Source organism: Lissotriton vulgaris, chromosome 4_1 (genome assembly GCF_964263255.1).
Source record: "Lissotriton vulgaris chromosome 4_1, aLisVul1.2, whole genome shotgun sequence".
Taxonomy (NCBI): Eukaryota; Metazoa; Chordata; class Amphibia; order Caudata; family Salamandridae; genus Lissotriton; species Lissotriton vulgaris.
This window is the reverse complement of record NC_141691.1, coordinates 464,588,859-464,605,129: the sequence shown is the minus strand read 5'-3', so window position 1 is coordinate 464,605,129 and position 16,271 is coordinate 464,588,859.

Here is a 16,271-nt window from a genome sequence, read left to right as displayed (position 1 = left end):
GGTAAGTGCTGGACACAGAACCTATTTAATTTACTATTCCAACTCCAATCACCATTTAATTAGGGTAAGTGCTGGACACAGAACCTATTTTATTTACTATTCCTACTCCAATCAACATTTAATTAGGGTAAGTGCTGGACACAGAACCCATTTAATTTACTATTCCAACTCAATCACCATTTAATTTGGGTAAGTGCTGGACACTAAACCTTAATAATTTACTATTCCAACTCCAATCAACATTTAATTAGGGTAAGTGCTGGACACAGAACCTATTTAATTTAATATTCCAACTCCATTCAACATTTCATTAGGGTAAGTGCTGGACACAGAACCTATTTAATTTACTATTCCAACTCCAATCACCATTTAATTAGGGTAAATGCTGGACACAGAACCTATTTATTTTACTATTCCAACTCCAATCACCATTGAATTAGAATAAGTGCTGGACACAGAACCTATTTAATTTACTATTCCAACTCCAATCACCATTTAATTAGGGTAAGGGCTGGGCACAGAACCTATTTAATTTACTATTCCAACTCCAATCACCATTTAATTTGGTTAAGTCCTGGACACTAAACCTTAATAATTTTCTATTCCAACTCCAATCACCATTTAATTAGGGTAAGTGCTGGACACAGAACCTATATAATGTACTATTCCAACTCCAATCACCATTTAATTAGGGTAAGTGCTGGACACAGAAACTATTTAATTTACTATTCTAACTCCAATCACCATTTAATTTAGGTAAGTGCTGGACACTAAACCTTAATAATGTACTATTCCAACTCCAATCACCATTTAATTAGAGTAAGTGCTGACATTAAACATTAATAATTTACTATTCCAACTCCTATCAACATTTAATTAGGGTAAGTTCTGGACACAGAACCTATTTAAGTTAATATTCCAACTCCAATCAACATTTAATTAGGGTATGTGCCGGACACAGAAACTATTTAATTCAGTATTCCAACTCCAATCACCATTTAATTAGGGTAAATGCTGGACACAGAACCTATTGAATTTACTATTCCAACTCCAATCACCATTTAATTAGAATAAGTGCTGGACACAGAACCTATTTAATTTACTATTCCAACACCAATCACCATTTAATTAGGGTAAGTGCTGGACACAGAACCTATATAATTTACTATTCCAACTCAAATCACCATTTAATTAGGGTAAGTGCTGGACACAGAACCTATTTAATTTACTATTCCAACTCCAATCACCATTTAATTAGGGTAAGTGCCGGACACGGAACCTATTTAATTTACTATTCCAACTCCAATCACCATTTAATTTGGGTAAGTGCTGGACACTAAACCTTAATAATTTACTATTCCAACTCCAATCACCATTTAATTAGGGTAAGTGCTGGACACAGAACCTATATAATTTACTATTCCAACTCCAATCACCATTTAATTAAGGTAAGTGCTGGACACAGAACCTATTTAATTTAGTATTCCAACTCCAATCACCATTTAATTAGGGTAAGTGCTGGACACAGAACCTATTTAATTTACTATTCCAACTCCAATCACCATTTAATTAGGGTAAGTGCTGGACACAGAACCTATTTAATTTACTATTCCAACTCCAATCACCATTTAATTAGGGTAAGTGCTGGACACAGAACCTATATAATTTACTATTCCAACTCCAATCACCATTTAATTAGGGTAAGTGCTGGACACAGAACCCATTTAATTTACTATTCCAACTCCAATCACCATTTAATTAGGGTAAGTGCTGGACACAGAACCTATTTAATTTAATATTCCAACTCCAATCACCATTTTATTTGGGTAAGTGCTGGACACTAAACCTTAATAATTTACTATTCCAACTCCAATCACCATTTAATTAGAGTAAGTGCTGGACACAGTACCTATATAATTTACTATTCCAACTCCAATCACCATTTAATTAGGGTAAGTGCTGGACACAGAACCTATTTAATGTACTATTCCAACTCCAATCACCATTTAATTTGGGTAAGTGCTGGACACTAAACCTTAATAATTTACTATTCCAACTCCAATCACCATTTAATTAGAGTAAGTGCTGACATTAAACCTTAATAATTTACTATTCCAACTCCAATCACCATTTAATTAGGGTAAGTGCTGGACACAGAACCTATTTAATTTAATATTCCAACTCCAATCAACATTTAATTAGGGTAAGTGCTGGACACAGAACCTATTTAATTTAGTATTCCAACTCCAATCACCATTTAATTATGGTAAATGCTGGACACAGAACCTATTTAATTTACTATTCCAACTCCAATCACCATTTAATTAGAGTAAATGCTGGACACAGAACCTATTTAATTTACTATTCCAACTCCAATCACCATTGAATTAGAATAAGTGCTGGACACCGAACCTATTTAATTTACTATTCCAACTCCAATCACTATTTAATTAGAATAAGTGCTGGACACAGAACCTATTTAATTTACTATTCCAACTCCAATCACCATTTAATTAGGGTAAGTGCTGGACACAGAACCTATTTAATTTACGAATCCAACTCCAATCACCATTTAATTTGGGTAAGTGCTGGACACTAAACCTTCATTATTTACTATTCCAAATCCAATCACCATTTAATTAGAGTAAGTGCTGACATTAAACATTAATAATTTACTATTCCTACTCCAATCACCGTTTAATTCGAGTAATTGCATCCAATTAACACTTAATGCTGTTAAGTGCTACACACTTTCCATAATTCATATACTTTTCAAATGTTGTATGAACTAACATACTAGTTCAAACAATATCCGTTGTTATCCACTATATACCCAGTTACACAATATAAATATTTATAAAATACATATTAATTTAAATTTTAAATAATTTATATTACAATTTTTTTTTATAAATGTTTAAATTTGAACAATAAATATTTCCTTTTTACATTATAAACACTAGATTACTTTCATAAATATACCCACTATATACCCAATGACACACTATCAAACTTTATACATAAATCATTGTTATTTCCTATTTCGCACAATGTTAAATTTTATTTAATTTTTCTAATTTTGTAAATATTTTTATAATTGCGAAATTTCTAAAAATATTTTTAACACTCTAAATGTTTAATAAACTACCCACCCTTATCCCCTATTAACTCTACATGACACTCCTAAAAATTTTACATAATTAATATAAATATAAATTAATACTGATTATATATATGTAATCCATTGTTATACATAACAAATAATACTGTACAAAACATTCTACAAACAAAATTTATTTTCAAAACTACTAGGCAAAAATCGAAAAATATTATAAATTTACATTTTTTGTAAATTTATATGAAATGCGAAATATAAAATACTATTTTTAAAATACTATTTTGTAAAACACTACCCACCCTGATCCCCTATAAACTCTACATCCCGCTCCTAAAATTATACATAATTTATTTATAAAATATTTAATACTACATTTAAAATTACAAAACTTTTTACTAAGTACCCTAAAATACTATACCAAACATTAAACTATAATACAAAATTTCTATACAATTTCGCAATTTTCGTTTATTTATTATTAATTTCTAATTTCAAATTTTTTTTTAAAATTCGAAATGTATTATTCTATAATTACACTATACTTTTTTAAAACACTACCCACCCTTATCCCCTATAAACTCTACATCCCGCTCCTAAACTTTTACTTAATTTATTTATTAAATATTTAATACTACATTTAAATTTACAAAACTTTTTACTAAGTACCCTAAAATACTATAACAAACATTAAACAATAATACAAAATTTCTATACAATTTCGCAATTTTCGTTTATTTATTATTAATTTCTAATTTCAATTTTTTTTTTTAAATTCGAAATTTATTATTCTATAATTACACTATACTTTTTTAAAACACTACCCACCCTTATCCCCTATAAACTCTACATCCCTCTCCTAAAATTTTACTTAATTTATTTATTAAATATTTAATACTACATTTATATTTACAATACTTTTCACTAAATACACAAAATAACTATACCAAACATTGAACACTAAGCAATAAATTTCTATACAATTTCGCATTTTACGAATATTTATAATAATTTTCGAAATTTTGAAATTTTGAATAAAATTAGAAATTTAATATTCTATAATTACACTATATTTTTTTAAAACACTACCCATCCTTATCCCCTATAAACTCTACATCCCGCTCCTAAACTTTTAACTAAAATTAATTAAATTATAATTATAAATTAAATTATATAGAGACAACATTTTACTATATCATTACTTAACATACTTTAAAACATCACTTTTAAATATCGATATTTTTGCCTATCGATATTTTGAGCTTCGATATTTCCTATTTCGAAATTAATGTCTTCGATATTATTAACACACACATAAATCGATATTTTCAACGTCGATATTTTGGTTGTCGATATTTCTTACATTCGACTTTTAGGACTCGATATTATGGTAATTCGATATTATCAACTCAATATTTTGACTGTGTACCCTATCTGCTACCAGAAAATTACTGATAGAGCGCGCAGGTCGCCCGACTCTTAGTTTTACCAGATTTCAAACACTTGGGCCCATGACGTGTTTATGACAGTATTTTTATGAATCGGGCGATCTCACACGACACCATCAGCAATTCTATGTGTTTTACCTTAACACTATTACCAGGATACCTGACTTACCACAGGCACCTATTTTCCTGACGGATCAGGAGCTAGCAGTGGACAAAAGATAAGAAAATACTTAATACTCTATACATTTAATTATATCATATACCTTATATAATGACCACAGACACCTGAAGGGTTTTAAGGATTTTTATATATAGAACGTTTAAAATCAGAAGGACATAAGAATAAGACTGATACAGATTAGAATATCAATAATCAGGATTGTAACTATGGTATAACTGTGAATGAGGGCAAGTATCATTGAGAACGAGTTAAAACTATAGGGTAAGGGTAACAGGGAACATGCTATTCAATTTTAGACTTATACTAAGGTAGGTCAGAGTCAAAACATTAGTCAGTGATTTGCTAAAGTCCTACAAGTGGTTCAAATGGTCTTAATCTAACTGCTAATTCAAACCTAGATTCTAAACACAAGTGAATTTAGATCACACTAATTAAGCAAAACAGTTTCAATAATGTCCTACAGGTAGGGGGGAATAATGGAACAGAACTAATAAACAATAACATGACAATTTTGGAAAAGCAGAGGAAAATACGGGCTAGAGTGCTTTATTAAAGAGGAAAGAATAGTGGATAGAGAGACGGTCACCCAATCTATATTTACCTAGGACAGGAATGAGGACTAACCCTGGCCACGGGTCAGTTTTGAAAAGGCGAGGACAGGGACCCTCAAGGACTTAGGATGCCAGTATGTGACAGTCAGGACAGGATACCCCTCAGGATTTGGATCAGGACTGGGCTCACCGAAGGGCACGACCAACACCTGCAGCTTCGGATGCAACGCCTGCGCTACTCCCTCTCTGCACAGAATCCGCCAATAACCACGATTGGGTTCTCGAATCTCCCAGCAAAGTGCTTCGCCAGCACTTAAGACTATTTTCCACCTCTTGGAGTTTGTGGAAATTTCGGACAGAGTGCTCCGCAGCTCTCTGTATCAATTCACCTATAGAGCTTGAAGGGTCGGTGACAGGTCAGCTACTCGGACAAGTTGGACAATTTCTCTAGCTAAAACTAGGCTATTTATACCCTTTTCGGGTCCTAGACCACCCACAAATGTTGCAAGTGACAGGATCCCCAACATTGGATTGGTCAGGAGAGGTGGTTAGGTCATTGTCACCACCTAAAATTCTGGGTTCTCATAATTAATATTTATATTTCAGTACCCACCCCTTACATTCCCGTTCCCATGCCATAGGCAGCAAGGAATACAATAGGACACACAGTAAAGTATCAATTTGTTTCAAGTTCAGGTGCAGCTCGGCTCCTCTCGCTGGGTTATAGTTCAGGTTCTCATGAGCATCTCAGCTTCGGCAGCCAGCTTGCGGGGTTTTGCTTCTGCGCGGTTTGAATTGTCCCTCATCACATGATGGGGGTGCAAGGGGTTTCAAAGATGGAGCGACTCTCCACTCCGAGGCCCACAGATACGCGGTACATGAAAAGTAAGCGAAAACAAATTTGAAACACAGAAAAAATGAATACACTGTACCCCATGAATAGCTGCACTACATCCCTTACTTTATTATATCTATAGCATTAGGATTTTAGGCAGAAATAGACAGCTGTGCAAAAGCAGCAAGAGCAAGCAGAGAGCATGTTTAAAGACAAGCGGCCATTTTAGCAGTAATGCGCATGAGCGAAAATATCCCTCCAGAACTGCGAGTGCGTCACATCACATGGGTATGACCGACGCATGCGCAGACTTGATTTCTGCGAAGCAGCGATGCTGTAGTATGCAAGCCTCATTATGATTAATAGACACATAGGCAAGCATCTCTGGGACACCCGCGTGTACTGAAAAAGTGTGATATTAATGACAAACAGGATTGGTTAATACTATTACAGGTTAAACGAGGTTCTTGAATGTGAGCAAGGCGCTTTACGTGCGAATCCTTGCTCCATCAGTGGCAGCCATAGCGAAAGGAAAGGTACGTTTTCTGAAATTATTATTCCCCCCTTCATCCCCCGCCTGTGTGTCCCCTACCCCACTACTTTTATTTTATGGCAGCTGCTACTGAAAAAGTGTATTTCATTAACATGCAGAACCATTTCACCTTAGTACATCTGAATATATCAGTGCATTGAGTAGTAATTTTTTTTCAAAATGATAGTTTTCAAACATAATCTTAGAAACGTTCAGTCTTTCCCAACCCCTGAAAACAATGCCAGTAGGTCTCAGAGGCAAGTCAATTGTTATGTGCACTTGTTGGGTGGCCTGGGTTCCTATTATCCATGAACAACTTTATACTTTATTAAATGAAACACAGAAGAACGTTTTTTACAGCGAACATCCTAAAGTCATCTATTTCAATGTCCTACTATGTAAGAATGAGGAAAAAGGATGTAGAGTCAAATAAAACATCGCCTACGATCATATAGTTTGGTTACACCCACTATGCCGTGCCCCCTGCCCGCCAAACCATGACTGCTATCCCACTGGCATCAACGCGGCCCTCGGTCACATTGCAGACCAAACTTTTTGGCCTCTAAGAAAATGTGAGACTGTGGCCATGAACACAACTGTTCTTGTACAGAACCTTTCTCGAGCGATACACTGCAGTCACTGGAGACATGAATATAAACAAGAAGCAGATACATTAATTGTACTTACTTGTGATCACAACAAATAAAAACCTCTCAGCTTGCAGTATGTTTGAAAGTTAGCCGATATAATGCTATGTACTTCTCCATTTATGATAATGTAGTGTAGGTTCTGTAAGTACGATAAGGTAGTGCAGAACATTTCCAACTACAGTTTAAAAATAAGATTTCGAGAACTGATGACAAACAGTAACTCCAAGAAATAACAATCCTATTGTGAGCGGCAAGGCATTTTTGGAGCGTATTGTCACTTACCTCTGAATAAATTCATTTATGTTGCATATTTTCTTCAAGTTTGTTTCCTTCTTGGCTCTTATTGGATATTTTTCAGGGAGCAAATTCTTCATATTGAAGTTTTGTACACAGACAATCTAATAAAATCGTATTATACATTATTAAGCACATAAATAACATATTGAAGACAAAGCTGCACTTGTTGTTAAATGCATGAATTGCACATACAATTTGCACGTTATCATATGTCAGATGTGCAATATATTGAAATGTAGCCAGTACACCTTAGATTCCATGCATTATTAAGTGAAATTGTCAGCAACTTTTTGGTAAAGTCATTCATCCTGAGTGTTTTTTGTATACGTTAATGTAAACTAAGTAAATCAGTTGATATGAAAAACAAATAAAAATGCACTGGACTAGTGCAAAGTGATCTGCTACTGTCTGGTTCATCTAAGAACATGGAAAGGAAATTCTAACACTTTTCTAAGTAATACATCAGGAAATACAGGGCCTTATTAAACAAAATGTTAAAATAATTTGGTTTGTACAAATATGCCTCAGTGAATGGAACGCACAGATATTTCACACAAAATGACTCAAACATCTCACAAGAATATGAAACAAAATTGGTACTGAGGATTAAGATACTGCATTTAATTATGTTGACTTTCAACAAGTGGTGTCCATTTTAAACATTTTGATGTGACATACATTCTAAAAAATCAAGCTACCTGATATTATCTAGTGGGCACCTCAGAACATTCTTATTGAAGAACGTTGCCATATTTAGTTGCTTTTGCATACTGTACAAATGAGCAAAATTAAGGGATTTTGGCTTAGGGCATCGTAGCAAGGCATCTTGCTGCGCTGCCATATGCCAAGGTGAAAGGGCAGGAATGCAGCGTGTTTAAGTAATGCAGTGCATTTCTGTGATTTTTGACTGTGCTGGCCCAGTTTTGGCACCCTAGCACCAATGTAAGTACCCTCATTCCTTGGTGCAAGGATGGCTCATTGTAGGCAGGATGGTTTTTGTGCACTAATGGGCTCCTTCCACTTCACAGTAAGGGTAAGATGTTAATTGACACCTTGCCTCTCAAATCCAGAGTGGAGTTAATATTTTAACACCCCTCACTCTATTGAGAAGATTAGGTCACAGAATATGCTGCTTGGTCCTGATGAAATGCCAATAGACCTATCAGGGACCAATTTACAGCTCACTTGCAGGGACTGGGGCCATTATATCTGCGGTTCCATGCCATTATTTGTATCTCAACACCACCCAGTGATTGTACATTAAAAAGTTAGGTGACACTTGGGTGGTAGCTGATTTTATTCCACACCACTCACCAATCTTCTCACTTCTATGTGGTTTTCCACCTTGACCCAACAGTCCTCTATCAGGTTCGATTAAAAGATCTCAGTCAAAGTGCCCTCTTACAGGGCCCACCAGGAATTGCAGCGCCGGCCTGGCAAACAACACTGCACAGTGATGAAGCATGTCACCTTCAAGTGAGTGAGGGTAATTATTCCTACACGCTCATCCTTCTTTGGGGACCTGCACACAGCTAGAGATAGTTTCTCTGGGTCTGTCACACAATGGAACAGCGTACTGACATATGAAATTTGATGTTAAACGTGCTAAAAGTAAAAATAAACCCAAAGTATATTTTCACTGTAAATGACTTGCTGTGACATATGAAAACAGTAGGATGCAATACTAAAAGTACCATTGTTATCTCTGGCCTAGAAATATCTAGACATTTATTAAAAGTGCAATTCAATGGTAGTCGGATTTGTAATAAATATTAAGGAAAAGGTACTTGTTTAAAGTTGTCTTTCCCTGCCTAAAGCCTCTGGAACAGATTTGCATTATCCCGCAGCTGCCGCTCTCTCAGTGCTCAAGCCCTGAATGAGGTGCGTTAACTGCTCACAGAGCAAAGACAAAGAGCTGTGTATGGGAGATGTTTTGTTCCTCTGGTAGGATGAACATTTTGGCAGTGACCAACAACCTATTTTACATCAATGGGGCTTCCCAGTCACAGGCAGCTGTCCTATGACACCGGAAAATGTACTTTCAATAAAGCAGCAGCCTGACAGTTAACTTTCTGGTGATCAGCTGAAGCTTTACCACTGTGTTCTACGGTGCTAATATTTGTAGTTTGTGACAAAAATGTGGCACGGCTGAACTCCATTTTGATGAAGTCAAAGCTGTAATATTGAAAGCAATTCCTACATAGGATACCACAGTAAATTAAGAAATGAGGGTGCTTGATGCTTAAAAAAGTCTCCCAAGATGGCCACACTAGACAATAGAGCAAAATTATAAGCCAAAATTCTTAAGAAACTCTTGCATCAAATAATCAAGTAATTTTTAACACCTGCATTGGTGGTGAGAGGTAACGATTTCCCACCACCTGTTTTAATGATATGTTTATTGCTTTGTTCACAGTTCCCCCTGATGAAGGGTCTGTTGTACCCAAAATGCATTGGGATGTGTGATCTGAGATGACTTTGAAGAAATGTATGCTTCACAAAGGGATGTATATATACATTTGTTCATAAACAATGGGCTGAATAGAGATGTATGCTTATCTGCAAATAGATTACACATAAAGCACCTAAATATATGGTTGAAGGATTCAGTAAGTCTTTGGTCTAATTTGGTTCATCCACAGACAAACTTTTAAAGCCTAGGGGCCCTGTTCAGTAGACCATCTGCGGACTCGAGTGCCTGTTGCTATCAGCGTTCTCTGGCTTTTCATCTCTCCCCCATTCACTAATATAGCACAGTACTCTGCCTTGCTGCACTCTGCTGAGTGAATTCTAAGTACGTTTGCCCCTCGAGTTCTTTACAGTCTAGAACTACGTTAATACCATGGCCATGTTAAAAAACCCACAGTTCATTCTTTTCTTTTTAGTGCACTCCATCACTGCAAGAGTGCGGTCTTTGGGGGAGTGAATTCCTTTCATGTTGTCTCCCTTAACTTAGTCACCTCCCAGTCCCAAAAAGCATCTACCTCTGGAGAACCATATTCCAAACGGTAGAAATGTGTGTTATCTCTACCTCATTTGGTACATTTGGTACATTGGGAACTGACGTTTGAATGTACCCTCATTTTTGACGTGCTAGGTAGGTTTGGTGGCGATAACTGAATTACAAGAGTTTAAAATGTGTTATATAAGACACACAGGCTAACTGTTTTATTGTGCTGTCTTATTTTTACTCCATAAGGGCGTGATCTAAGTCTGTCTCCCACTTCCCCTTAACTCCTTCTAGTAACGCTTATTTCAACCTAAACAATACAGTACACAGCTGGTTTGTTTTGTGTTTTTACTGCTCAGTAACAGTATCTTTCTTAGTTCTGCTTTTGTGGTGTCAGATTTAGCAGTTCCAGGTGGGCTTACCATTTTGATGAGATTGGAATGTATCATGAATTGTCTCTTGGAAAAGTTGTATTTTTGTCTACGTTTTTCAAAAATCAGCAGGGAGTAAGCTTCAACATGATTTGTAATCATGTACTATTCGGTGCCATGCTACAGCCTTTCTCTCTGTATTTCTGATCATCTAGGTATTATGTTAAGGTATTTTATAATAATTCGTTTTTGTAAAGTGCAAAGTTCATCTAAGAAGTCTCCTGGTGCTATGTATTGAGTAAAACTCAGTTGTGCACTAATTTAAAAATCAGAGGAGAAGAGCATTGTTTCAGTTTTTTTTTTACAATCTGTGATGGGAAGATTCCTGAGGGAGTGGGATTCTACTCCATAATGCTCTGACACAGAGACGGTGGAAGACTAGGTCGCAGCACTCAAGAAACTGGCTATAAACTGCAAGTTTGGGCACCTGCACGACGACCTGATACGGGACCAAATATTAATGACCACGGTCAACACCAGCATGCAGGAGAAGTTGTGGGCTCTCCTCCATGAAATCATCGCGGTCGTCAAAAAGGCTGAACTCTCCAAAAGATGCGTGGCGGCTGCAAAAAAAAGGACACAAAACCGACCTTGTGCAAGAAAAGCGACAATGACACATCCAGAGACAAGAAACGTGCTTGACAAACCAGGCCCCTCCACAGGACACAAGTCTGGCAGGCGACCCACGAGGACACCGACAGGCCCCCTCAGCCCTCCCTTATTTCGAAAATCTCCTGCTACAGATGCGGCAGCCGGACGCACATGGCCAATGACAAACGATGCCCTGCCTTCCACGTCAGGTGCTCCTTTTGCGGCATGACAGAAGATTTCGGCAAAGTCTGCAGGTGGAGACTCCGCTACTGCGCAGTAAAGTTTGTCTTGTATGATTCGGAGCCCGTGAAAGAAGGAAAAGATGACAAAGATTGCATCTCATGCATAGAGGACCAGGTGTTAGGCATCGACTGCACCTCCAGGAGGAAACCATCCTATCTCATGTCCATAGGAGGGATCCAGGTATCCATGGTGGCAGCCTCAGGGTCCAAATTCACAATCATAAAAAGGGACATATGGGACAGGGATTTTGCCAGCAACCTAGGGTACCACCTACACCCTACAGATGTACATCTGGTCACCTTCACCGGTGAAAAGATTCCCATGGTAGGATTCTGATGACTACACTTTGAGTTCAAGGGGCAGGAGACCACAGGCAAGTTGTACCTAGCAGAACCGGGACCCTTGGTCCTCAGGTGGATCGACCAAGGAGCGTTGGGCATCCAGCTCAAACCCGGTGGAGAAACGCAAGTACTAATGACAAGCGAAAACCCCAGCCCCAACTTGAACAAACTTCGCAAACAATTCCGCAATGTCTTCGGTGGGACCATTGGACACTTATCTAAGTTCACCCATAAAATCCAGCTTAATGACGGCGCGGTCCCTGTCAGCCACAAGGAGTGGAACATCCCCTTCTACTGCAGGAAGTCATTGAGCCCATCGAAAGAGCCGAGTGGCTGGAGCCCTAGGTAGTGGCACGCAAACCTAACAGAAAAGTGTGTCTTTGCAATGACCTTCGGGAACTGAACAAAAACATTCTAGTCGACAAGTTCCCTCTACCACGCATCAATGACATGTTGGCTCAAACAAGTGAAATCAAGTGGTTTTCGACCATTGATCTCACCACGCATACCTCCTAATCCTCCTCCACCCATCGTCTAGAAAGCTGACCTCATTCATCACCCCATTTAGCTGCTACAGATTCCGGCGTCTACCCTTAGTACTGGCGTCCGCAGCATCGATATTACAAAAACAAATGTATAAACTGTTCAAAGACTGTCGCAATGTCCTATACTTCAAGGATGACATCCTAGTGATGGGGAGAACCAAGCCAGAACATAATGAGAAACTGCGTACAGTCCTGCACACCCTTTCCACCAATAGCCACACTGCTGAACTGGAAAAGTGCAGATTGGGCCTGCGCAAGGTCACACACCTGGGGCATGAAATCGTCGAACATGGGATTTCCCTGAAGAAAGCCAACATCGGAATCATCAGATCGTCGCCCAAACCAAACACCAAGGACTAAGTACGAACATTCCTCACAATGGCGGAATTCTATAGCAAATTCGTCAAGAACTTCGCGGTCAAGACCCACAACTTACGCCAATTACTGAAGGAGAAGTACACTTTTCACTGGTCAGGGGAATCAGATGCAGGATTTGAGACTATCAAAAAAGACATCTGTGAAGCCATTTCACTTCAAGGGTTCAACAAATCCGCCCACAGCATCCTGATAACCGACGCCAGCGAGAAGGGATTGGGAGCAGTCCTGTCGCAACGCGCCACCGATGGCATGGAAGTCACCATTAGCTTCGCCTCCCGCTCCCTCGCACTCAACGAGGAGAAGTTTAGTGTCATAGGAAAAGAAATGCTGGCTGCTACATGGGGCATGGAAAATTCCGCCAATGCCTTTGGAGCTCCTATTTCACGCTCCGCATGAATCACAAGCCACTAATCAAAGTACTCATATCCAGCGGGAATGTCAAAGCCACCCTGCACATAGCCAAATTGACACTCCGTCTCCTGGATTTAGTCTACAATGTGAAATTCCTGCCAGGCCTCAAGAACAATGTAGCTTACCTCCTCAGCTGTTCGTCTGCAATGGAGGACGCCCCACACGTGGACCGTTGCGATGAGTTCCAAGTGGCGCTCACAGCAGATCAGGAGACCACCATGGGGGCGCAAGACTGGAAGACAGCATACAAATGGGACCCAGATCTCGCCAAAGTGAAGACCTTCATCATGCAGGGCTGGCCCAAGAAGAAATACTTGAAGGGCGACCTCAGGAAGTATTGAGAGGTGCGCGAGGACTTATCCCTCAGTGATGATGCCACGTTCTTCCTCAGAGGTGACAACGTTGTTCCCCCCAAGGATGTGCTGGACCGACACCTCACCATACTGCATGAAGGCCATCTGGGCATTGTCAAATCCAAACTCAGAGTGAAACAGTCATTCTGGTGGCCAGCAGTGGCCAACTCAGTGGAGAGATTCGTGTGAGCCTGCCAACACTGGCCAAACGCCGACAAAGCACATACTATTCTGAGACCCCGATGGGGGAATTCAAAACGCCCACAAACCCATGGGAAGAATTGTCGATGGACATCCTCGACCCCATCCTGGACTTGTGGAGAGTACCCAAATACGTGATTGTCCTTGTCGATAGATGCACCAAGTGGCCGGAAGTGGAGATCCGGGAAAAAGTGGACACTGATGCCGTCATCAACTTCTTGACAAACACATTCTTGGGCAAAGGTATTCCTATAGTCATCACCAGCGACAATGGCCCCCAGTTCACCTCGGAAAAGTGAACAATATTCCTCCAGAGAAACGGCATCCGAAACAAACACACGCCAGAGTATCACCCTGCTGGCAATGGCCTAACAGAACGGTTCAACTGAGTCATCAAGGGCTCAGTCCAGGCAGCCATCAGTGCGGGCAAGAACTGGGAGACAGAAATCAGAAACACTGTGTGTGCATACCTTATCAATCCCACCCTCTACGCCAGTCTGTGGGGTGGAAAGCAAGTACCCGGGAGAAGAGATGTCGCGGCACAAGGGAGTCCATACAAAATACTGTCCCCTACGTTCTGGCCCACCTCTCTCGATCCTGTGATGCTCAGTGCAGATCACGTGGTGTCGGGAACTAGTCTGCAACACCACAACTTCCTGTGAGTCGCTTGTATTTAGTTTTCTGGATGACACACAATGTCACATCATACTATCTGAGGGAACGCTTTGCAACATATTTTATATTTTTTCCTTAAACAAAAAAAAGAGCCAGTCTTATGGTAGATCCTGTAAGCAACGTAGGCTATTTGAACAGCATTAATTCATGACTGATGACCTGTGAAGTTGTTTCAGAAAGGTAGAAATGCTCTCAAATATCCTAAGGTTGTTATAGATAAGACTTACAGTGGCATTGTTTGCAGTTTGTAGCGTATGATTGCTTCTTAGGGATACTTTCCAGTGAGTTCCAAAGGAACAGCGAATTACAAAAAAAAATGTGATGATGAACAAACGCTTTAGATTATATAATTATCTAGGAGAAGGAAAGGAATTGGAAGATTTGTTTCAGAATGCAGGGAAGCATGTTTTATATATTGGAGTAATATGTGTTTCGAAATTTTAATTGAGCGTGAAAAAGGACTTCAAGATTGCAAATCCATCGGGCTGGAGCTTAGACCTGGGGTGGGGGTAGAGCTTCTCATAGTGATAGATGACATGCCTTCAATGCACCAAAGGGGAGAGCATGGGATGTATGGTATGTCTCCCTTCACAAACAATACAGTCTTGCAGTTTTAATAAAGCAGGAACAGGCATAACTCATTCCAGTTCACTGTCACCTCTGTAGTTTAACAAAACCGTATCGTATCCCATCAGCAGGGACAAATCATGCAGAGGGTCTGGCTGGAAAAGGAGAACAACATCTATATACAGACAGATAATCTGCTGCCTTCTGGAAATATCAGCCCCCCGAGTTTGATGTGACTGATGCAAGGCTTTCTTTAGAGAGTCTCAATCAGGTTGAGTAACCTTTGGAAATACATAATGGGTCTTGCAATGCAGCATGTTGTATTTTCCATGGTGGCATTTTATTGGGGGACTGCCACCAAGTTATCTTGGACAATATGGGGGAGTGGTTAGGATAGGTCCTTCCTAAATATTCTATGTTGCAAAAAATTCCAGTGACCTGATGTGTGGTAAAAAACAAGTAATCTAACCTGGTTCACAGATTATAGACAGGCGACTAAAAAGAGAGTTCCCTCCTGATAAGGTAATATTCCCTCTAAGTGCAATCTAAACCTAATCTGCATGCCAATTTCTTCAACTCTTGTGACATTCTGACTACAGAGGACTTCGGAGTGGAGGGAGACATCTGTTCTATGTGATGGTGATAATACATTTAAAATTACAACAGCAAATCGTAGGCATCAACACATTGACAGCAATATAGTTTTCTAATTATTAGTGCAGTCATAGGTTTAACATTCACTATATAAACTAAAATGTAAGTGGGTCACTGCCTTGCTTGCCCTGCACTATACCATATCTCCCTTTTTCAACAACTGTTGTATTGGAACAACATAATGGAGTTCCTCGCATAATCCATGGGAGAGATCCTCTGAAAAATGTTTAGCATATACATGATCCTCCATCTTTTCTGTAGTTTTTGTATTTTGCCATCACCAGGTGCTTTCTTTGTAGCAATGCAAAGTGGGCACCACTGT